We start from the raw sequence: 25,206 nt of genomic DNA, 5'->3' as shown, positions 1-25,206 counted from the left end.
TGAATTTCTCGCACTACAAGATGATTGAGAAACAGATGACCGAGACACAGTCTTTCAGAAGCATTAACTCTTTACTCTGGGTGGACAGTTACACCTACTTTCCCCTACATCTGCTAGCCCACCACTGAAAGAGGTCACACAACATACTCAACTATGCCAGAGCTCATAATGGCTTGTGGCTGCAAATGGAAGTTTCTAGCATGAATAATCTTATGATCCGTTTGATCCTGGGTGGCGGACCGTAGGATGATCACATGGGTACTCCGGGATATCCTAGGACAACACTGGATTCTCCAGGTGCCCACAAGCAATCCACCCAGATGTGTATTAAAGTTGCCACCTTAAGTTGAACCATTAATTAATAACTCACATCTGTCATGGATACACTCAAACCCAATCCACTTCTATGAGCATAGCATAGCAATATAAGCATAACATAGAAGTAACTCCCAGGGGTTTGATAATAAAACAGGTAATAGGTTCTACATCATCATCTACTTCCCAGACCCACATGTTAAGAGATACTACTCATGCAATGTGTGAGGGTTGTATATAATGCATAAAAACTGGGTGTGGAAAAGGTATGATCAATGTGTTACTTGCCTTGCTGACGATCTGCAAAACCTAGCGACTCGTAGTAGCACGCTTCACACTCCAGGAATTCTATCGCAAACAAACAATAGGATACATAAGCAATCAAGCAAAGATGCACAGGTAAATCTCAAATAAGAAGATCTAACCAGAAAGTTCAACTGAAGAACTCCGGTTTGCAAAAAGAATCAAATCAAACGGAGCAACAAAACTCAAACTGCAAAAGAAACAAGATCCGATTACTAATCTGGACTAAAGTCAAATTTTACAGTACCAAAATCTTGTTCAAGTTGGTTAAACAGAAAGAGGGCTTCGAGATGAAGATCCAGGCGCTTGAATCGCCTAATTCCCATAAATGAGCGAAAAGTTATACTAAAACAAAAATCAGGGCAGAAATCGCGATCAGAAATAATCACGGAAAACCCTGGAAAAAGAAAAACTGATGAACAGGCTAACAAACGAACGTTCGCTGTCTGCAGCTAACGGTTGAATGGCGTTCGTTAAAATGAACGTACGGATGAACGTCCGCAAAATAAATAAACCGACCGAAAAACCGAACCGATCTAATCTAAAAAAATGAATCTGATTTTCGAAATAAAACAGATCGGTCTTAAAAAACCGACGGCTACCTCGGCGTTCATGACGACAGCGGCGGGGCTCTGGCGGGTGGCGGCGGGGCGACGAAGGCAAGCGGCAGCGGCGGCAAGCGGATCAAGGCGGGCGGGGCTGGCGGCTAGGGTTTGGGGCGCGAGTGGGCTGGGGCGGCGGGACGGGCTGTAGGGGGGTCGCGGGGGCGGCTCATAAGGCCGGCCGGGTCGAAGTCCAGGTCGGAGACGGCCCGGTAAGGCGGTAACCTTTTTTTTAAATATTCCGACGTGCAGAAAAACAAAGAAAAGAAATACGAAACGGACTCCAAAAATCCCCAAATAAATTTTCCCCGTCCTCTAAAAATATGCCGGACAAAGTGAACATTTATTTGGGCTTCTAATGCAATTTTGAAAAATGAGTATTTTTCGTAATTCAAATAAAATTACAGTAAAATCCAAATAAAATTTATTTATTTGATTTTAATTTTTTTTCTCTGATATTTCATTTATTTTGGAGAAGTCATATTATCTCCTCTCATATATTCTGATATGAAATATTTTCGGAGAGAAAAATTAATTAAAACCAAAAAAATGATCCTTGTTTCAATATTTGAGAAACGTGAAATCCCCAACTCTCTCCATGGGTCGTTCAGTTGCTTAGAATTATGAGGATCGAGAAACGAAATACAGTAAAATATAATATGCATGAATGACCTATGTATAACATTTCAAATTGAAAATTTGGGATGTTATAGATAAAATATTGATTATTTTTGAAGATTAATAAAGAAATTTATCAGGTTGTCCTAATTTTTAAGAATTTTTCGAGTTATAGACGTATTCTAGAGTTACAGATTACTACAGATTGTTCTGTTTTTGACAGATTCTGTTTTCTATGCATTGTTTGCTTATTTTGATGAATCTATGGGTAGTATCGGGGGGTATGAACCATTGAAAAATTGGAATACATTAGATATTACACTAATATAAATAAAGAATGAGTTCACAACAGTACCAAAAGTGGTGATTTATTTTCTTATACTAACGGAGCTTATGAGATTTTCTGTTGAGTTTTGTGTTGTGAAGTTTTCAAGTTTTGGGTAAGGATTTGATGGACTATGGAATAAGGAGTGGCAAGAGCCTAAGCTTGGGGATACCCAAGGCACCCCAAGGTAATATTCAAGGACAACCAAGAGCCTAAGCTTGGGGATGCCGGGAAGGCATCCCCTCTTTCGTCTTCGTCTATCGGTAACTTTACTTGAGGCTATATTTTTATTCGCCACATGATATGTGTTTTTCTTGGAGCGTCTTGTATGATACTCCCTCCGTCCGGAAATACTTGTCCTAGAAGTGGATGTATCTAGACTTATTTTAGTTATAGATAAATCTATTTTATCCATTTATAGGACAAGTATTTCCGGACGGAGGGAGTATGAGTCTTTGCCTTTTAGTTTGCCACAATCATCCTTGATGTACAGACCTTTTGAGAGAGACAGACATGAATCGTGATTTATTAGAATACTCTATGTGCTTCACTTATATCTTTTGAGTTAGACAATTTGCTCTAGTGCTTCACTTATATCTTTTTACAACACGGCGGTGGCTTTATTTTATAGAAATTATTGAACTCCCTTGCTTCACTTATATTATTTTGAGAGTCTCTAAACAGCATGGTAATTTGCTTTGGTTATAAATTTAGTCCTAATATGATAGGCATAAGAGGGATATAATAAAAACTTTCATATAAAGTGCATTGCATACTATGAGAAGTTTGATTCTTTATGATTGTTTTGAGATATAAAGATGGTGATATTAGAGTTATGCTAGTAAGTAATTGTGGATTGTAGAAATATTTGTGTTAAAGTTTGTGATTCCGGTAGCATGCACATATGGTGAACCGTTATGTGATGAAGTCGGAACATGATTTATTTATTTATTGTCTTCCTTATGAGTGGCAGTCGTGGACGAGCGATGGTCTTTTCCTACCAATCTATCCCCCTAGGAGCATGTGCGTAGTACTTCGTTTCGATAACTAACAGATTTTTGCAATAAGTATGTGAGTTCTCTATGACTAATGTTGAGTCCATGGATTATACACACTCTCACCCTTCCACCATTGCTAGCTTTTCTAGTGCCGCGCAACTTTCGACGGTACCATACACCCACCATATATCTTCCTCAAAACAGCCACCATACCTACCTATTATGGCATTTCCATAGCCATTCTGAGATATATTGCCATGCAACTTTCCACCGTTCCGTTTATTATGACACACTCCATCATTGTCATATTGCTATGCATGATCATTAGTGATTTTTGCAAAGTCAGTAACTGTTACAGTATGCTTCCATGTTAACTTGATGCTACCATCTATTCCATGCATAATCTGGAGATGCCTAGTTGACATGTTTCGATGTCCATGTTATGCTCTATCATGTCATGCCTTTTTATGCTTCATCTATGTCCTGTAGCATATGTTTTCATTGCCATGAACATGCCTAAATGATGTTCCAGCTTGCTGTTACTTTCATGATGCCATGTTGTGAGCTTGGTATTGATTAATCTATGAATCTTTTGGTGTTTCTCCAATTACATGTTTTGAAGTATGCTATTAGTACTTTGTCCACATGCCAAGTTTGTTAATTTTGGACTTCATATGACCTCTGTTCCAAGCTTGCAAACATGCTATGTTGATGTTACTATTTTACACTTGCTGAAACTGTTACAACATTCAAACTTGTCTTGATGGTTCCCCCAGGTCTATGAGCCATATGAATATGATGCCTTGATGTTATTTGCTCTTTGTTATGTGTACTTTGATACAATGCCCTTGGTTGCCATATAACTTGTTGTAACTTGTCTCTTTCTTGTTCTCAAGTTTCCATCATGCTAAATTTGTCAACCTGTTAACAACATGTTCCTTTTTTGCAAGCATCATAGTAATTACTTCATGCTTCATATGAACTTGTGCCCTTGGACTAAGTTGAAGTATATCATCTCCACTACATGCCCATGTCTTCTCCATATTTATTAAAGTTGCTATGCTTGTTGGTATGTGCCTCCAAAGTCAGCATCATAATGTTATTGTTTTGCATTCCCAGATTTCCTCGAAGTCTGAGAATTAGCTTATATTTTGTTGCATCTTGTCTTGTTGTTTGTCATTGATCTATGGATCATATGGAGATGCTTAGTAATCATGTTTCTCCTTGTTCAACCTGTAATTTAATGTCATGCTTTTGTTTGCCATGATCTTGCACTATATCATCATTGTTTCATGCCTCCAACATGTTAACGTGTTATTTCTGCTCACATGTGTGCCCTATTTTTCACCAAGTCATAATCTGTGTTATTAAGTTGCTTTTTGCATCGATCATTTTGGTTTAATCCGGATGCCTATGAACCTGAACCTTAATGATATTTGAAGCATGTTGTCTGTAATTTGAGTGCATATCAAGATTATGCCCATATGTTTTCTATAGCTTGTTGTTTCCTTGATTGCAAAGTGCTTAGTTGTTGCTTGGGGCAGATTGTGTTTGAAACTTGTATTGAGTGTATGTGTTGAACCGTTGCTCCGTTTTGAGCATGCTCTATATGAAACTTGCTTAGTTTTGCATGTAGTTTCATCATGCCATGTTGCATCCATGTTGTGGAGTGTTTGTGATGTTGTTTTGCTTGCATTTGCATCAATGTCATGTTTAACTTACTTTGCTCATACGTTCTAGGCTGTAGCTCCGAACTAAACGAACTTTATATGTAACTTAACTAGAAAACCATGTAGGTCATCTTGGTGCACTTTAACTTGATGTTTAACAACTTCAACATTATGTGTTATTAAGATTTGAACCAATTTTGAAATTTGCATATGAGGACTTACCGGAATTGTCATGTGTTGTTTCCGGCCTCTTTTAAACTTGCTTTGATGTGTTGTTCTTGTATGCATCATCTCTCGCCATGAGTAGATTCATGTAGCCTTGTCATGCATCATACTTGGTTGATCATCATGTCTTGTTTATGTGTTGTGTTTACCTTGTTGTTTGCTTCTTTCCGGTTGTGCTCCTTCTCGATAGTTCCTGTTTCGTTGCGATTGTGAGGATTCGTTCGACTACGTGGCTTCATCTTCTTCATGGACTCATTCTTCTTCCTAGCGGGATTTCAAGCTAGATGACTGTCACCTTGGATCTCACTACTATCTTTGCTATGCTAGTTGTCTCGATGCTGTCGCTATGTCGCGCTACCTACCACTTTTTATCAAGCCTCACAAATTGCCATGAAAACCTCTAACCTTTTTACCCTTCCTAGCAAACCGTTGTTAGGCTATGTTACCGCTTTGCTCAGCCCCTCTTATAGTGTTGGTAGTTGCAGGTTGTTCCATGTTGGGACATGGATATCATGGGATATCACAATATCTCTTATTTAATTAATGCACAAATATACTTGGTAAAGGGTGGAAGGATCGGCCTTATGTCTGGTGTTTTGTTCCACTCTTGCCGCCCTAGTTTCCATCATACCGGTGTTATGTTCCTTGATTTTGCGTCCCTAACACGGTCAGGGGTATTGGGGCCCTCTTGACAGTTCACTTTGAATAAAAATCTTCCAGCAAGGCCCAACATTGGTTTTACCATTTGCCTAATAACAAGTAAAACTTGCCTAGGGATTTTCCGGACCCCGAGGATTTCTTAATTCAACCCCCCGGGGAAGTGCTCCTCTGAATGTTGGTCTGAACCGAGTAGACTGCGGGGCCACCTCGGGGAAACTCGAGGGTTGGTTTTACTCGTAGGATGTCTCATCCGGTGTGCCCTGAGAATGAGATTTGTGCAGCTCCTATCGGGATTTGTCGGCACATTCGGCCGGTCTTGCTGGACTTGTTTTACCATTATCGAAATGTCTTGTGCACCGAGATTCCGAGTATGATCGGGTGTCCCGCGATGGAGGATTGTCTCCGCGGATTGTGAGCCTGTCATGGGCTAAGTTGGGGCACCCCTGCAGGGTTTAATTTTCGAGAGCCGTGCCCGCGGTTATGTGGCAGATGGGAATTTGTTAATATCCGGTTGTAGAGGACTTGAAGTAAACTCTTTTAAAATACACCAACCGCATGCGTAACCGTGACTGACTCTTTTCGGGTGCCTTCGAGAAGAGGACACGATCGGGTTATGTTTGAATGTAAGTAGTTCAGGATCACTTCTTGATCATTACTAGTTTGCGACCATTTTGCATAGTTTCTCATCTTACACTTGTATTCGTAAGTTAGCCACCATACATTGATTAGTCGATGTTGCAACCTCACAACTTATCCTTTCCATACCCATTAAGCTTTGCTAGTCTTGATACCCATGGTAATGGGATTGCTGAGTCCTCGTGGCTCACAGATTACTACACCAACAGTTGCAGGTACAGGTAATGCGATGATTATGACGCGAGAGCGATGTTTTCTTGTTTTGGAGTTCTTCTTCTTCGTCGATCTTGGGTTAGGTCCCTAGTCGGCAGCCTGGGCTAGCAGGGTGGATGTCATTAGAGATTTTGTTTATGTTTCATCCATAGTCGGATGTTGTTCTCTGTATGACATATTGATGTATTCTTGCGGCATTCATATGCCTTGTATGTATCCCCATCTATTATGTAATGGTTTGATGTAATGATATCCACCTTGCAAAAGCGTGTCAATATGCGGTTCTATCCTTGGTGGTACCTTTTAGTCTCTTTAGGATAGATTCGCATATTGGGCATGGCATCACTCTTGATTCATTACACATCTCGGTACACCGCTGGAGGCATTCATATAGAGTCATATTTTGTTCTAAGTATCGATTTGTAATTCTTGAGTTGTAAGTAAATAAAAGTGTGATGATCTTCATTATTAGAGCATTGTCCCGTGTGAGGAAAGTATGATGGATACTATGATCCCCCCACAAGTCGGAATGAGACTCCGGACAAAAAAAGAGGCCAAAAAAATGAGAGAAGGCCCAATAAAAAATGAGAGAAAAGAGAGAAGGGGCAATGTTACTATCCTTTTACACACTTGTGCTTCAAAGTAGCACCATGATCTTCATGATAAAAAGTCTCCTATGTTGTCACTTTCATATACTAGTGGGAATTTTTCATTATAGCACTTGGCTTGTATATTCCAATGATGAGCTTCCTCGAATTGCCCTAGGTCTTCGTGAGCAAGCGAGTTGGATGCACACCCACTTAGTTTCTTTTTGAGCTTTCATAAACTTATAGCTCTAGTGCATCCGTTCCATGGCAATCCCTACTCACTCACATTGATATCTATTGATGGGCATCTTCATAGCCCATTGATACGCCTAGTTGATGTGAGGCTATCTCCTTCTTTTTGTCTTCTCCACAACCACCATATTCTATTCCACCTATATTACCATGTGCATGGCTCACGGTCATGTATTGCGTGAAAGTTGAAAAAGTTTTAGAACATCAAAAGTATGAAACAATTGCTTGGCTTGTCATCTGGGTTGTGCATGATTTGAATATTTCGTGTGATGAAGATGGAGCATAGCCAGACTATATGATTTTGTAGGGATAAGCTTTCTTTGGTCATGTTATTTTGACAAGACATAATTGCCTTATTAGTATGCTTGAAGTATTATTGCTTTTATGTCAATATTAAGCTTTTGTTTTGAAACTTATGGATATGAACATTCATGCCACAATAAAGAAAAATTACATGGATAAATATGTTAGGTAGCATTCCACATCAAAAATTCTATTTTTATCATTTACCTACTCGAGGACGATCGAGCAGGAATTAAACTTGGGGATGCTTGATACGTCTCCAACGTATCTATAATTTTTTATTGTTCCATGCTATTATATTATCTATTTTGGATGTTTTATATGCATTAATATGCTATTTTATATTATTAAGCTAGAGCCTAGTGCCACTTTCTATTTTTTCCTTGTTTTTGAGTTTCGCGGAAAAGGAATGCCAAACCGAGTCCAAAAGGAATAAAACCTTCGAGATGATTTTTCTTGCACCAATAGACACCCAGGGAGACTTGGAGTGCAAGTCAGAAGAGCCACGAGGGTGGAGGGCGCGCCCCCTGCCTTATGGGCCCCTCGTGACTCCCTTGACCTAATTCCTTCGCCTATATATTCACATATATTCCCAAACCACCAGAAGCATCCACGAAAACACTTTTCCACCACCGCAACCTTCTGTTCCCATGAGATCCCATCTAGGGGCCTTTTCGGCATCCTGACGTAGGGGGATTCGATCACGGAGGGCTTCTATATCAAGTCTATTGCCCTTCCGATGAAGCGTGAGTAGTTTACCACACACCTACGGGTCCATAGCTTGTAGCTAGATGGTTTGTTCTTTCTCTTCGATTCTCAATACCATGTTCTCCTCGATGTTATTGGAGATCTATCCGATGTAATATTCTTTTGCGGTGTGTTTGTGGAGATCCGATGAATTGTGGATTTATGATCAGCTTCTCTATGAATATTATTTGAATCTTCTCTGAATTCTTTTATGCATGATTTGATATCTTTGTAATCCTCTTCGAACTATCGGTTTGGTTTGGCCAACTAGATTGGTTTTTCTTGCAATGGGAGAAGTACTTAGCTTTGGGTTCAATCTTGCAGCGTCCTTTCCCAGTGACAGTAGGGGCAGCAAGGCACGCATTGTATTGTTGCCATCGAGGATAAAAGGATGGGGTTTTCATCATATTGCTTGAGTTAATTCCTCTACATCATATCATCTTACTTAATGTGTTACTCCATTCTTCATGAACTTAATACTCTAGATGCAGGCAAGAGTCGGTCGATGTGTGGAGTAATAGTAGTAGATGCAGAATCGTTTTCGGTCTACTTCACATGGACGTGATGCCTATATTTCATAATCATTGCCCTAGATATCATCATAACTTTGCGCTTTTCTATCAATTGCTCGACAATAATTTGTTCACCCATCGTATTATTTGCTATCTTGAGAGAAGCCTCTAGTGAAACCTATGGCCCCCGGGTCTATTTTCCATCATATAAGTTTCCGATCTTCTATTTTCCATCATATTAGTTTTCGATCTACTATTTTGCGATCTTTTACTTTCCGATCTATAAACCAAAAACCCAAAAATATTTACTTTATCATTTGTTTAGTTTCATCTATATCTATCAGATCTCACTTTTGCAAGTAATCGTGAAGGGATTGACAACCCCTCTATCGCATTGGGTGCAAGTTGTTTGATTGTTTGTGCAGGTATTGGTGATTTGTGCGTTGTCTCCTACTGGATTGATACCTTGGTTCTCTAAATGAGGGAAATACTTATCTCTACTTTGCTGCATCACCCTTTCCTCTTCAAGGGAAAAACCAATGCAAGCTCAAGAAGTAGCAGGTATTGATTTTCTGCGAAGTAAAAAACAAGAAAAATACAGCAACTGGCACTGGGCACTATGTCAATAGGTTAGTCCCAAAAATGATATAAAGTTTCTATAAAGTGATTGTAAAACATCCAAGAATGATAATATAACAGCATGGAACAATAAAAAATTATAGATACCTTGGAGACGTATCAGCATCCCCAAGCTTAATTCATGCTCGTCCTCGAGTAGGTATATGATAAAAACAGATTTTTTTTGATGTGGAATGCTGCCTAACATGTTCATAATATATTATTTTCCTTGTAGCATGGACATTTGGACTTTTACATGATTCAAAGCAATAGTCTAGTTTTGACATGAAGATTTCCATACTCAAGCATATCAACAAGCAACCATGTCTTTAAAAATATCAACGCTAAAGCAAGTTATCCCGAGCCAGTTATGCTCAATCATTGATCCATTCATGAAACACACTCGCATATTAGCTATACACAATGCTTAAGTACGATCATAGTGCCCCTTAGTTGGTTCTTTATAAGAGAAGATGGAGACTCAAAAATAAAAATAAAAATTGCATAAAGTAAAAGAAAGGCCCTTCGTAGAGGGAAATAGGGATTTGTAGAGGTGTCAGAGCTCAAGGCGAAAAAGATAGAGATAAAACATTTTGGGTGGCATGCTTTTCCTGTCAACAAAAACGATCGAGTAGTTCCCAATACTTTCCATGCATGATATATCATAGTTCCCAAACAGAATATAAATTTTATTCCCTTTTCCACCATCACATTCCACGGCTAACCGAATCCACGGGTGCCATCCACACCAACACTTTCCAAGGAATTTATTATTTAATAACATAAAGTAAATTCATTTTTCATTTCGAGACTGGGCATCTCTTATACCTTTGTCGTACTCTCATGCCATGACAAGTGAATAAACACCCATCTTGAGAACAACACATCTAGCATGGAAAAATATCAGCCACCCCCTATCGTTTCACGAGCGGTACGAGCACACAAAAGAGAAATTTATTTTGAAAATTAGAGATGGCACATATAATTTGCTTAGAATAGGTAGGTATAGTGGGCTCATGTGGCAAAACTGGTTTAAGGATTTTGAATGCACAAGTAGTGATCATACTTAGTGCAAATGAAGGCTAGCAAAAGATTGAGAAGCATCCAACCAAGAAACAAAAAATCTCATAAGCGAGCATTAAGCATAACTATTGACTTTCTGCTTGCATAGGGAATCACAAACCTTAACACCAATATTCTTACTAAAGCATAATTACTCATCAACATGACTCATATATTATATCATCATATTGCAAAACTATTACAAGGAATCAAGTTTATTTTGTCCAATGATCTTCATGAAAGTTTTTATTATATCCCTCTTGAATATCTATCACTTTGGGACTAATTTCAAATGCTCAAATAAATCTAAGTGAAGAACATGAGCATTTTTTTTCTTCTCTAAAAATAATTTAAGTGAAGCATGAGAGAACTTATTAAAAATTTACTAACTCTCAAATAAATCTAAGTGAAGCATGAGAGAATTTCTTCAAAAATACTAAAGCACACCGTGCTCAAAAAAGATATAAGTGAAGCACTAGAGCAATTACATAGCTCAAAAAGATTTAAGTGAAGCATAGAGAGCAATTCTAACAAGTCATAGCATAATTTTGGCTCTCTCAAATAGGTGTGTCCAGTAAGTATAGATGACTAAAAATAAAAAGCAAAACAAGCAAAGACTCATATCATACAAGACGCTCCAAGCAAAACTCCTGATATGTGACGAATAAAAATATGGAAAATTTTGTTTTTGCCACTCTAGATTTTGCCTATTTTCCTTACGCCACTCTAGATATTGACATTTCACTTTAGGCACTTTTAGTTTTTGACAATTATCACAGTTGCCATTCCTATAAAAAAATTCAAAGTGGCAATTGTGATAATTGTCAAAAGCTAAGAGTGGCAAAAATGAAATAAAATTATTTTGCTTTTGCCATAGAATGGCAATTGTGATAATTGTCAAAAACTAAGAGTAGCAAAAGTGAAATGTCAAAATCTAGAGTGGCATAAAGAAAATTGGCAAAATCTAGAGTGGCAAAAACAAAATGTTCCCTAAAAATATAGCTCCAAGTAAAATACCGTTGGTCGTTAGAAGAAAGAGGGGATGCCACTCGAGCATCCCCAAGCTTAGTTGCTTGCTTCTCTTTTAGATAATATCTTGGGATGCCATGGGCATCCCCAAGCTTAGGCTCTCCTTACTCCTTATTCCTTCATCCATTGTATCTCACCCAAAACTTGAAAACTTCAATCACACAAAACTCAACAAAACCTTCGTGAGATCCGTTAGTATAACAAAGCAAATCACTAGTATAAGTACTGTTACAAACCCATTCATATTTTATTTTTGCATTATATCTACTGTATTCCAACTTTGCTACAGTTTATACCCTCCAATACAAACCATAGATTCATCGAAATAAGCACACAACGCAAAGAAAACAGAATATGTCAAAAATAGAACAGTCTCTAGTAATCTGAATACTTCGAGTACTTATGTAACTCCAAAAATTCTGAAAAATTAGGACAACATGGAAAGTTTGTATATTGATCTTCTGCAAAACGAATCAGTATTTTATCGCACTTCTGTTAAAAATGAGAATTATTTTCCTGGGTGCAAAAGTTTCTGTTTTTCAGCAAGATCAAATTAACTATCACCCAACATGATCCCAAAGCCTTTGCTTGGCACAAACACTAATTAAAACATAAAAACACAATCATAACTATAGCATAATTGTGCAAACACTCAAGAACAGAAAGAAAAAGACAAGAAAAATTTATTCATTGTGTTGCCTCCCAACAAGCGTTATCATTTTATGCCCCTAGCTAGGCATAATGCAAAGATATAAGTTTTTTCATCTTTAGTTTCTAACTCTTCTCAAACACTTATAATTCTTCAAAGATTTAGCATATAAATTTTCAACAACAATACTTCTAGGAACAAGCTTGAGAGATTCATTCTTGCCGATCGGATCTCTTATTACTTGAACAAAATCGGGGTGAATACTAATAATTTTAAGATCTTCTTTGTTACTATTAGAAGTTGCACCATTGTTTTTAGTGGCTTGAGTAATCTTGCTAATTTTTACCAGAGTTTTTTCAATAGTTTTAGCGGAAGCAAAAGCCGTGCTTAGATTACTAAATATTTCTTCCAATTTATCGATCTGAGACAGGTTTTCTTCAATTCTTTCATGAATTACGATCCCCTTTTCTTTTAACAACTTAAGAACTTCTCCCACTTTCGATCCAATTTTACTAGCAAAATTATGCATCTTTTTATCCAAGTTCTCAATATGTTCTTCTGCGGGTATTTTCTTTTCAGTGGCATCAAACCTTTCCATAACATGCTCAAGAGTTAAAGTTGTTTCATTAACCATAAGAGGTGGTGATCCCACTAAATTCCCCATAGCATAAAAGTCATCTAGAGAAGGACACATCAAGAAATTCCCACTGGTAATTGTATCAAGGATGAATCTATACCAAGTGGTGATGCCCACATAAAAACAGCGAAGAATAACAACGATAGATTGCTTACGAATAGATCTATTATGAGCATTGCAAATCCTATACCAAACATTGCTACCTCTTAAGCTTGTGTTCATTTTTACCTTGAAGATGAAAGGGTGATGCAGCAAAGTAGCGTAAGTATTTCCCTCAGTTTTGAGAACCAAGGTATCAATCTAGTAGGAGACTACGCAACAAGCCACCGAATACCTGCACAAACAAACACCAACTTGCAACCAACGCGGCAAAGGGATTTTCAATCCCTTCATGGTTATTCGCAAAGTGAGATCTGATAGAGATGGATAAATGGTAAAGTAATATTTTTGGTATTTTTGGTTTATGGAATGGAAAGTAAAGATTGCAAAGGAAAGTAAATAGTAAACTAGAATTGTAGATCAGAAACTTATATGATGGAAAATTGACCCGGGGGCCATAGGTTTCACTAGTGGCTTCTCTCAAGATAGAAATTATTGCGGTGGGTGAACAAATTACTTCTGAGAAATTGATAGAAAAGTGCAAAGTTATGATGATATCTAAGGCAATGATCATGAATATAGGCATCACATCTGTGTCAAGTAGATAGAAGCGATTTTGTATCTACTACTATTACTCCACACATCGACCGACTCCTGCCTGCATCTAGAGTATTAAGTTCATAAGAACAGAGTAACGCATTAAGCAAGATGACATGATGTAGTGGGATTAACTCAAGCAATATGATGAAAACCCCATCTATTAATCCTCGATGGAAACAATACAATACGTGCCTTGCTACTGATGGCGGCTTGAAGCTACGTCGGTATTTCCCCAAAGAGGAAGGGATGATGCAGCACAGCGGCGGTAGGTATTTCCCTCTGTGATGAAACCAAGGTTATCGAACCAGTAGGAGAACCAAGCAACACAACGTAAACAGCACCTGCACACAAATAACAAATACTCGCAACCCGACATGTAAAAGGGGTTGTCAATCCCTTTCGGGTAGCGGCGCCCCAAGATAGGCAAACGAATGTGAATAAAATTGTAGTAGATTGATAGATCGAACGCCAAATAAAATAAATAAGAATAAAATGCAGAAAGGTATTTTTGTATTTTTGGTTTAATAGATCTGAAAATAAAAGAAAATGAAAAGTAGACCGCAAAGGCAAATAATATGAGAAAGAGACCCGGGGGCTGTAGGTTTCACTAGTGGCTTCTCTCGAGAAAAATTGCAAACGGTGGGTAAACAAATTACTTTTGGGCAATTGATAGAACTTCAAATAATCATGACGATATCCAGGCAATGATCATTACATAGGCATCACGTCCAAGATTAGTATACCGACTCCTGCCTGCATCTACTACTATTACTCCACACATCGATCGCTATCCAGCATGCATCTAGTGTATTAAGTTCATGGAAAAATGGAGTAATGCAATAAGAACGATGACATGATGTAGACAAGATCTATCTATGTAGAAATAGACCCCGTCTTTTTATCCTTAGTAGAAATGATACATGCGTGTCAGTTCGCCTTCTAACACTGGGATCAAGCACCGTAAGATTGAACCCACTACAAAGCACCTCTTCCCATTGCAAGATAAATAGATTAAGTTGACCAAACAAAACCCAAATATCGGAGAAGAAATACTAAGCTATAAGCAATCATGCATATAAGAGATCAAAGAAACTCAAATAACTTTCATGGATATAAAAAGATAGATCTGATCATAAACTCAAAGTTCATCTGATCCCAACAAACACACCGCAAAAAGAGTTACATCATATGGATCTCCAAGAGACCATTGCATTGAGAATCCAGTGAGAGAGAGAGGAATCCATCTATCTACTAACTACGGACCCGAAGGTCTACAAAGAAATACTCACGCATCATCGGAGAGGCACCAATGGAAGTGGTGAACCCCTCCGTGATGGTGTCTAGATTGGATCTTGTGGTTCTGGACTCTACGGCGGCTGGAATTGATTTTTGTTGACTCCCCTCGGAGCACCCCCCCCCAGTCGCTGCCTTGGCCCATTGGGTGTCTTCTGGTCCATAAAATATCTCCGTAAAGTTTTGTTGCATTTGGACTCCGTTTGGTATTGATTTTCCTGCGATGTAAAAAATATGCAGAAAACAACAACTGGCACTTGGCACTATGTCAATAGGTTAGTACCAAAAAATGATATAAAATGACTATAAAATGATTATAAAACATCCAAGATTGATAATATAACAGTATGGAACAATCAAAATTATATATATGTTGGAGACATATCAGCATCCCCAAGCTTAACTCCTGCTCGTCCTCGAGTAGGTAACTGATAAAAACTGAATTTTTGATGTGGAATGCTGCCTAACATGTCATATCATATTCTTTTCTTTATAGCATGGACGTTTGGAATTTTATATTGTTCAAAGCAATAGTCTAGTTTTGACATGATAACTTAAATACTCAAGCATACCAACAAGCAACCATGTCTTTCAAAATATCAATGCTAAAATAAGCTATACCTAGCCCATCATGCTTAATCATTGATCCATTCATGAAACACACTCGCATAATAACTACACCCAATGCTCAAGTACGATCATAGTGCCTACTAGTTGGTGCTTTTATAAGAGAAGATGGAGACTCAAATTCAAAATAAAAATTGCATAAAGTAAAAGGAAGGCCCTTTGCAGAGGGAAGTAGGGATTTGTAGAGGTACCAGAGTGTAACGCCCCGAGACCGATGTGTCAGGTGTCCTCCAGTTATTCGCTGTTGTTGCCTTGTCATTGCTTGCGTGTCATGTATTGCATATCATGTCATCATGTGCATTTCATTTGCATACATGTTTGTCTCATGCATCCGAGCATTTTCCCCGTTGTTCGTTTTGCAATCCGGCGCTCCTATGTCACCCGGTGTTCCTTTCTACCTCTTGTCGTGTGCGGGTGTTAAACGTTTTCGGATTGGACCGAGACTTGTCATGCGGACTTGGTTTACTACCGGTAGACTGCCTGTCAAGTTTTGTGCCATTTGGACTTCGTTTGATACTCCAACGGTTAACTGAGGGACCGAAAAGACCTCGTGAGTGTTGCAGCCCAACACCCTTCCAAAGTGGCCCAAAACCCACCTAAACCCCCTCCATCATCTCGGTCGTTCGATCACGATCGCGTGGCCGAAAACCACACCTCATTTGGACTCTCGTAGCTCCCTCTACCTATAAATATGTGCCTCCCTCCGAAATTCTCGCGCAGATAAACCCTAACCTTTGTCCACCTCACGCCGCCGGACAATTTCCCCACCGACGGACATGTCCAGCCGCCACGTCGCTCCATCCAATGGGAGCGCGACACGTCAGCCTCTCCGCCTCCCGCGCCAAACCAGGCGCCGCCACGTCAGCGGGGCCGCCCCACTTCGCCGCGCCCACCGCGCGGGCCCGTCGGGGCCCAGCCGCGGCCCTCCCCGGCCCAGGCCGCCGCTGCCGCCCACGGGCGCCCGAGCCCCCGCATCGCCGGCCGCCACGCCCGCGCGCCACCCGAGGCTCGCCGCCGCCGCCATGCGCCTCCCGCCGGCTCCGCCCCGCCGCCAAGCTTCCTCGCCGCCACCTCGTCGCTGGCGTGGCGCCGCCTGCCGCCTCCATGGTGCCCCGTGCTGCCCGCAGCCCGCGGCCATCGCCGGACCTCCTCCTCGACTCCGTTCAAGCTCGCCGGAGCCCGAGTCGCCACTCGCTGGAGCACGCGGAGTTCACCGGAGTAGACTCCGACCGGATCCACTCGGAGTGGATCAGATCCACCACTTCACCCAACCAAACGCCTCCGTCCAGATCCGGATCCACCCCGTCCGGCTTCTCCTCGTCCCGGGTTGACTTTTGCAAGGTTGAAATTCCACTAAGTCCCCCAGATTCCAGTAATTTTATGCATTTTTCATCGCATCATAACTATGCACTCGTAGCTCCGATTTGCGCATGTAGCATATCAAAATGTTCGTCTCGACGAGTACATCATTTAATCGCATTGCATCATTTTCTTTTGAGCTCATCTTGATGCCTGAAATGCTGTTGGAAGAGGGCTATGTGAGTATTTTGTCACATCTGTTTCAGCAAATGGCATTTTGTCATTTTTTGCCATGATTAATGTGTGCATGCTATGATCCTGAGCTCTACATGTGTTTTTTTATATGCCATGCCATCTTTAAAGTGGTGATTGCCATGTATTTTTGTGATATTTGTGGTGACTAGCACAAGCTTGCAAAGTAGTGTAATCGTCGATGTTGATTTCAGGGACTTAGAATTTCACCAAGTCCTTGTCCTGTTTTTGTCTTTATGCCATATGTTCATGTTGTTTCCTAGTGATCCGTGCCTCTTTTGAGGATGATCAATAAGGATGTTTTCTTAACCTTGTGGTGCTCTATCCATCCGTGTCTTTGTTTGCATTTATGGAGCACCCTAGCGTGAGTCAGTCGAGCTCTACTTTTGCTATAAAGTGAATCCTGGCAGATTGTTGACACGTTTAGCGATTTTGCCGAGGATGTTGCTATTGATCCTTGCATGCTATGTTATTGTTCTTGCCATGTCTAGATTCTATGCCATGTATTCTTGATGGGTTTATGCTTAGTTTGTCATTCCATGCTTTGTAGTGAGTGCATCGAGCTCGTAAACATGCCTACTCGTTAACTGATTTGCGTGCTCCAGTTTTTTTCACCGTCTGAATCTGTTTATACTTTTGCCATGTTCACATGCTTGCAATTGTATTTTCTGATCCCTTTTGGCTCAAGGTCACTAAGGGACTTTTGTTAAGTGCTTTGAGTAGCTTCATGCCATGCCTTACTTTGCCATGTTAAGTTCCGGTAGCATGTAGTTTTCATGCTCTAAAGTGTGCTTCCTGATGATAAATTCCAGACTTGTGTTAATTTCACTAAGTCTGAAACCTGTTATCATTTGCTCTTTTGCCATGCTTGTTTGAACCTGTTAATGAGTGAATTAGCCGTAGCTCAGTGTTCATATTTTGTCAAGCATCATGAGTGGATCCCTGCCATGTATTTTGTTGCCATGTTTGAGTGTTGTAGCATATATATCTTGATGCATTTAGTTGGTCACTTGCTGATTATCGCAAACCGGTGTCATATTTGTTTTGCTTGCTGTTTCCAAACCGTGCATCCGATTCCGGTGATCTTTATATCAATTTCAACCGAAATAATCTCACCTTTCCAGTGGCACTCTTGGATTCCCAAGTTGAGGCCAGGTTCAATTATTCATGTCCAAATCATGCATATGCATCACATACCGCATCCCGCATATCATACCATGTTCATGTGTTGGTTGTTTACTATGTTGTGTGCTTCTTTCCGGTATGCTTCTTCGGGTTGGTTCCGATAACGTCGCGTTTGTGAGGACCCGTTCGACTACGTTCATTTGTCTTCTTCATGGACTCGTTCTTCTTCCTTGCGGGATTTCAGGCAAGATGACCATACCCTCGAAATCACTTCTATCTTTGCTTGCTAGATGCTCGCTCTTTTGCTATGCCTATGCTACGATACCTACCACTTTCTTATCATGCATCCCATATTGTTGAACCAAGCCTCTAACCCACCTTGTCCTAGCAAACCGTTGTTTGGCTATGTTACCGCTTTGCTCAGTCCCTCTTATAGCGTTGTTAGTTGCAGGTGAAGATTGAAGTTTGTTCCTTGTTGGAACATGGAGATGTTGTTCCTTGTTGGAACATGTTTACTTGTTGGGATATCACAATATCTCTTATCTAATTAATGCATCTATATACTTGGTAAAGGGTGGAAGGCTCGGCCTTATGCCTGGTGTTTTGTTCCACTCTTGCCGCCCTAGTTTCCGTCATATCGGTGTTATGTTCCTGGATTTTGCGTTCCTTACGCGGTTGGGTTATAATGGGAACCCCTTAACAGTTTGCCTTGAATAAAACTCTTCCAGCAAGGCCCAACATTGGTTTTGCCATTCGCCACCTAGCCTTTTCTTTCCCTTGGGTACGCCTGCCCAAGGGTCATCTTTATTAAACCCCCGGGCCAGTGCTCCTCTGAGTGTTGGTCCAACCTGTCAACTGCCGGTGACCACCAGGGGCAACTCTGGGCTGGCCTACTGGAACCTTGGACAATCCGGTGTGCCCTGAGAAAGAGATATGTGCAGCTCCTATCGGGATTTGTCAGCACATTCGGGTGGCTTTGCTGGTCTTGTTTTACCATTGTCGAAATGTCTTGTAACCGGGATTCCGAGTCTGATCGGGTCTTCCCGCTAGAAGGAATATCCTTCGTTGACCGTGAGAGCTTGTGATGGGCTAAGTTGGGACGCCCCTGCAGGGATTTGAACTTTCGAAAGCCGTGCCCGCGGTTATGGGCAGATGGGAATTTGTTAATGTCCGGTTGTAGAAAACCTGAAGTTGACCTTAATTAAAATGCACCAACCGCGTGTGTTACCGTGATGGTCTCTTTCCGGCGGAGTCCGGGAAGTGAACACGGTGTTGGAGTTATGCTTGACGTAGGTTGTTCTAGGATCACTTCTTGATCATAGTTTCTCGACTGCGCTTTGCCTTCTCTTCTCTCTCTCATTTGCGTATGTTTAGCCACCATATATGCTAGTCGCTTGCTGCAGCTCCACCTCATACTTTTACCTTACCCATAAGCTTAAATAGTCTTGATCGCGAGGGTGTGAGATTGCTGAGTCCCCGTGACTCACTGATACTTCCAAAACCAGTTTGCAGGTGCCGTTGAATCATGCAGATGACGCAATCAAGCTCAAGGAGGAGCTCGATGAAGATCTCGTTTCTTTGTGTTGTTCCGTTTCTAGTTGATCAGTAGTGGAGCCCAGTCGGGACGATCGGGGATCTGTGTAGCAGTTGGGGTAGTCTTCTTTTATTTTGGTTCCGTAGTCAGACCTTGATTGTATCTGGTTGATGTAATGCTTTATTCATGTAATTGTGTGAAGTGGCAATTGTAAGCCAACTATGTATCTCTTTCCCTTATGTATTACATGGGTTGTGTGAAGATTACCTCACTTGCGACATTGCTTTCAATGCGGTTATGCCTCTAAGTCGTGCTTCGACACGTGGGAGATATAGCCGCATCGAGGGCGTTACACAGAGCTCAAAGCGAAAAAAACTTAGAGATAATAGCATTTTGGGAGGTATGTCCTTCCCACCAACGAAAATGACTTAGAGTTCCCAACACTTTCCATGCTAGATATATCATAGGTAGTTCCCAAACAGAAAATAAAGTTTATTCCTTTTTTCACCATACTTTCACTTTCCATGGCTACCCGAATCCACGGTTGCCTTCCATACCAACACTTTCCAAGGAATTTATTATTTGACAACATAAAGTAAATTCATTTTTCATTTCGGGACTGGGCATCCCTAATACCTTTGTCTAACTTCATGCAATGACAAGTGAATAAACACTCATCGTGGGAATAACACATCTAGCATGGAAAATATTAGCCACCCCTCACCGCTCCGCGAGCAGTACGAACACACAAAAGAGAAGTTTAGTTTGAAAATTAGAGATGGCACATACAAGTTTGCTTAGAACGGAAAAATAATACCACATATAGGTATATATAGTGGACTCATGTGGCAAAACTGGTTTAAAGGATTTTTTTATGCACAAGTAGTGATCATACTTAGTGCAAAATGAAGGCTAGCAAAAGATTGAGAAGCGACCAATCCAGAAACGAATAATCTCATAAGAAAGCATTAAGCATAATTAACACCGAATAATGCACCACAAGTAGGATATAATTTCATTGCATAATTATTGACTTTCGTGCTTGCATAGGGAATCACAAACCTTAACACCAATATTCTTACTAAAGCACAATTACTCATCAACATGACTCACATATCACATCATCATATCTCAAAACTAGTGCTAAGAATCAAGCTTATTCTGTCCAATGATCTTCATGAAAGTTTTTATTATATCCTTCTTGGATATCTATCACTTTGGAACTAATTTTCATATGTTGCTTTTGATAAGCTCAAACAAATATAAGTGAAGATCATGAGCATAATATTTCTTTCTCTCAAATTAATTTAAGTGAGGCAAGAGAGAATTTCTTGAAAATTTTAATAACTCTCAAATAAATCTAAGTGAAGCAAGAGAGCATTTCTTCAAAAATACTAAAGCACACCGTTCTCAAAAAGATATAAGTGAAGCACTAGAGCAAGTCCAGAGCTCATAAAAATTTAAGTGAAGCATAGAGAGTAATTCTAACAAGTCATGACATAATTTTTGCTCTCTCAAATAGGTGTGTCCAGCAAGGAATCAAGACTTAAAACACAAAATAAAACAATCAAAAACTCATATCATACAAGACGCTCCAAGCAAAACACATAGTATGTGACGAATAAAAATATAGCTTCGAGTAAAATACCAATGGTCGTTAGAAGAAAGAGGGGATGCCACTCGGGGCATCCCCAAGCTTAGTTGCTTGCTCTCTTTTGGATAATAGCTTGGGATGCCAGGGGCATCCCCAAGCTTAGGCTCTTCTTACTCCTTATTCCTTCATCCATCGTAAGATAAACCAAAACTTGAAAACTTCAATCACACAAAGCTCAGCAAAAGCCTTTGTGAGATCCGTTAGTATAAGAAAACAAATCACTAGTATAAGTACTGTAGGAAACCAATTCATATTTTGTTATTGCATTATATCTACTGTATTCCAACTTTTCTATGGCAAAAAATCATCAAAGAAAACCATAGAATCATCAAAACAAGCACACAACGCAAAGAAAACACAATCTGTCAAAAATAAAATAGTCTGTAGCAATCTAGATATTTCGAATACTTCTGTAACTACAAAAACTCGGAAAACTTAGGACGGCCTGGGAAATTTGTATATTAATATACTGCATAAGGAATTGGTATTTTATCGCTCTCTGGTTAAAAATGAAAATTATTTTCACGAGCACAAAAGTTTATGTTTTTTCAACAAGATCAAACAACTATCACCCAAGAAGATCCTAAAGACTTTACTTGGCACAAACACTAACTAAAACACAAAAAACACAATCATAATAGTAGCATAATTTTGTAGGATCGAGAACTGAAGTCTAGAGGGGGGGTGAATAGACTCTAATCAAGAAAAATTGCAGTTTTTAATTTCTTTAGGTTTAAGTAGAGTTTTGGCACAAGTTTAAACATTCACAATACATATCAAGCAAGCATGACAAGAGTATATGAGCAGCGGAAAGTAAAGCATGCAAGTTTCAATAATGTAAAGGGATGGGATTGGAGTGTGCAAACACAATTGGAGACACGAAGATTTTTGGCGTGGTTCCGATAGGTGGTGCTATCGTACATCCACGTTGATGGAGAGTTCAACCCACAAAGGGTAACGGTAGCGCGAGTCCACAGAGGGCTCCACGCATGAAGGGTCCACGAAGAAGCAACCTTGTCTATGCCACCATGGTCGTCGCCCATGAAGGGCTTGCCTCACTCGGGTAGATCTTCAGGAAGTAGGCGATCTCCTTGCCCTTACAAACTCCTTGGTTCAACTCCACAATCTTGACGGAGGCTCCCAAGTGACACCTAACCAATCTAGGAGACACCACTCTCCAAGAGGTAATAACTGGTGTGTTGATGATGAACTCCTTGCTCTTGTGCTTCAAATGATAGTCTCCCCAACACTCAACTCTCTCTCTCACAGGATTTGGATTTTGTGGAAAGAAGATTTGAGTGGAAAGTAACTTGGGGAAGGCTAGAGATCAAGATTTATGTGGTTGGAGTGGAATATCTTGACCTCAACACAAGTGTAGGTGGTTCTCTCTCAGAAAATGTATGTTGGAAGTGTAGGCATGTTCTGATGGCTCTCTCTTTGAATGAAGAGTGGGTGGAGGGGTATAAATAGCATGCACACAAAATCTAACCGTTACACACAAATCACCAAACTCGGTGGGACCAAATCATGCAACTCAATCAGACCGATTTAGTTCAAAATGTGACCGTTAGGGTTTCCGGTGGGACCGATATAATCGACTCGGTGGGACCGATGTGCTAGGGTTAGGGTCAAGCCTCATCTCAGTTTGACCGATTACACAAACTCGGTGGGACCGATTTGGGTAATAAGAAAAACAGAGAGTTGGCCAAGCAAACTTGGTGGTACCGATTGCATGTCTCGGTGGGACTGAAATTACTGTAATAGGCAACAGAGAGTTTGCAAGCCCATCTCGGTAAGACCGAGATCCCATCGGTGAGACGGAATTGATTAGGGTTTCTGGCAGTGGCTATGTCAAGAGAACTCAGTGGCGCCGGATAGATAGTTTCGGTGGCGCCGTGTTTGACTTTTGGTTTGGGACATATTTGGATATGAGAAAGTGGTTGAGGGCTTTGGATCATACCACTAAGCACTTTGAGCAAGCAAGCCATTGAGAAACACATCATCCCCTCTTAATAGTATTGTCTTTCCTATGGACTCAATGTGGTCTTGGATCACTAAAATAAAATGTAGAGTCCTGAGCTTTGAGCTTGAGCCAATCCTTTGTCCTTAGCATCTTGAAGGGGTTCCACATCCTCTAGTCCATGCCACTCCATTGTTGAACTTATCTGAAACATACTAGGTAGAAGCATTAGTCCAACAAGAGATATGTTGGCATTAATTACCAAAATCACCCAGGGAGCACTTGTGCTTTCAATCTCCCCCTTTTTGGTAATTGATGACAAGATACATCAAAACTTTAGATAAAGATATAGAGAATAACAAGTAAAGCTTTGGAAAGACATGTAACATGCATAGGCTCCCCCTACATGTATGCAATCATGTAAATATGGAATATATAGGAGCATGTGAATGCATAAGCATGACAGATTAAGCAATGTGTTACATGTATCTTGGCTATATGCATCAGAGCAAATGATGTGAATATAGGAAATGTACCTTCATGCTCATGAGTCCTTCTTGCAAACAGTATGTACATCAGCAAGAAATCCTCATACACATGACTATGATGCATATACTTACCTTGTGGTCTTGAGTTGGCTTAGGAAGGAATGAACCTGAGTAAAGAAGGTTAGATAACACAGATACACCTACTAGCCAGAGCAAACAAAAGAAACCACAAGAGTACCAAGATTGGGATGACATGTAGAGAGTGAGTACTGAGTACTCTATTGGATATAGACATGTCCCCAAAGGTAAAGATGTGCAAAGAATTCAAGGATTTCCTTCCCTTAGATGTCTTGCTCCCCCTGAATCTTGCATGGGATATTGGGAGAAGATAAGGAACATAAAATCAGAGCAAAGAAAAGAAACAGAGCTAATGCAAACAATCAACTATGAACATGTATTTCCCCTCTTAAAGACATGTGACTTCTCTCCTCTTGAACACCAAGCATATGGGGTTTCTTACACTCTCCCCTGAGTATTCTCTCCCCCTATAGAAATGATTAAGCTTTGATATGATCTCTCTCCCCCCCTTTGACATCAATTTCCAAGAAGGGTTCTTCTGGATTTTTGTTACAAATGGGTTTGGTCCTTGAGTCACAAAGCAAAGCAACAAGTCGAATGTGATGCTGGTAGAGGACAAGAATCATTGAGTGGAGCTGGAGCAAAAAGAATGCAGGAATCAAGTGGCAAGCTGTCTTTTCTGTAGTGAAATCGGTGGCACCGAGTTGTGTACTTCGGTGGTGCCAAAAGAATTCGGTTGGACCGAAGGAAACAAATCGGCGTGACCGAGTCCATCACAGAGAAAACATTTGTCACCTCATCTCACTAGGCAATTTAGATCTCACAAGGATTTGCAAGGAATTGCTGAAAGATTTGCAATAAATTGGATGCAGGGAATGCAGAACACAAATAAACAGAAAGGAAATCTAGATGAAGTTTTTTTTGAAAGGGGACATAAATATGCACGAGACAAATACAAGAGCATAGAGAAACACAAGAGAACTTCATCTAGAATTGGTCGGCGACAAAGTCACCTATGTTAGAGTATATTGACTTAAGAGTCAAGTGAGGACACTTGATCATAGGTCATACTCATCGTTTAAGCTAATAATGGGGTTACCATTTTTCGTTTAAGCATCTTGATGTATTCACATCTTGTTGAGTTGCTTTGATCCATGTCTTGGAGTAAAGCTTCTCTAAGATGGAATGACATACCTTGGGTGGTGGTGTTGATCTTGATCACGTAGTTGAACTTGT

This window comes from Triticum aestivum, chromosome 6A (assembly GCF_018294505.1).
Source record: "Triticum aestivum cultivar Chinese Spring chromosome 6A, IWGSC CS RefSeq v2.1, whole genome shotgun sequence".
NCBI classification, from domain to species: domain Eukaryota; kingdom Viridiplantae; phylum Streptophyta; class Magnoliopsida; order Poales; family Poaceae; genus Triticum; species Triticum aestivum.
Note: the sequence above shows the minus strand (reverse complement) of the source record.